The sequence below is a fragment of the Diaphorina citri genome, unplaced genomic scaffold (genome assembly GCF_000475195.1).
Source record: "Diaphorina citri unplaced genomic scaffold, Diaci psyllid genome assembly version 1.1 scaffold1665, whole genome shotgun sequence".
Taxonomy (NCBI): domain Eukaryota; kingdom Metazoa; phylum Arthropoda; class Insecta; order Hemiptera; family Psyllidae; genus Diaphorina; species Diaphorina citri.
In genome coordinates, this window is record NW_007379091.1 from 44,662 (window position 1) to 45,208 (window position 547).

General features: G+C 38.0%; 1 non-coding gene across 1 annotated transcript; it reads left to right on the forward strand.

Annotated features, from left to right (window-relative positions):
- The first annotated feature begins 408 nt into the window (after positions 1 to 408).
- On the forward strand, positions 409 to 481 carry Trnaf-gaa. Its single transcript has one exon. It is a non-coding gene; the product is annotated as a tRNA-Phe (tRNA).
- Positions 482 to 547: the final 66 nt, after the last annotated feature.

Below are 547 nucleotides of genomic sequence, written 5' to 3' on the forward strand. Positions count from 1 at the left end.
CCAAACTAATAGGTAATTAAACATGAAATGTCCAAATCATTGTTTATCAGTTATCACACATTTTCCTCTTTCTATCTTCAAGTATCGGGGGAATTTACATAGTACACATTTCGGGGGAGTTTACCATTTGACACTCAGGTAGTCGATTTCATTTTCGGGGGAATTTACATCCGGAAATGAGGACCCTTGAAAAAATCGGGGGAATTTACATACAGCCCCTAAATAAATGAGCAGAAAATCCCACTTTATTCCTTTAACAACAAAAAATCCCATATTTATTCCGGCACGTTTACGTAACAAGTTCCCCCCTCACTTCCCTATTCATGCCACTTGTTACTCGCGCGCACATTATTGATTGTGTAGCGTAAGGCATTTATATACGTTCTATTTCACTCACTTTCTCACCGAGCCGAAATAGCTCAGTTGGGAGAGCGTTAGACTGAAGATCTAAATGTCCCTGGTTCGATCCCGGGTTTCGGCAAACTTTTTTGCACTTTTTTTCAATTCTTAATGTTTTTTGTTTGATTTGTTTTTGTATTTTGTACTT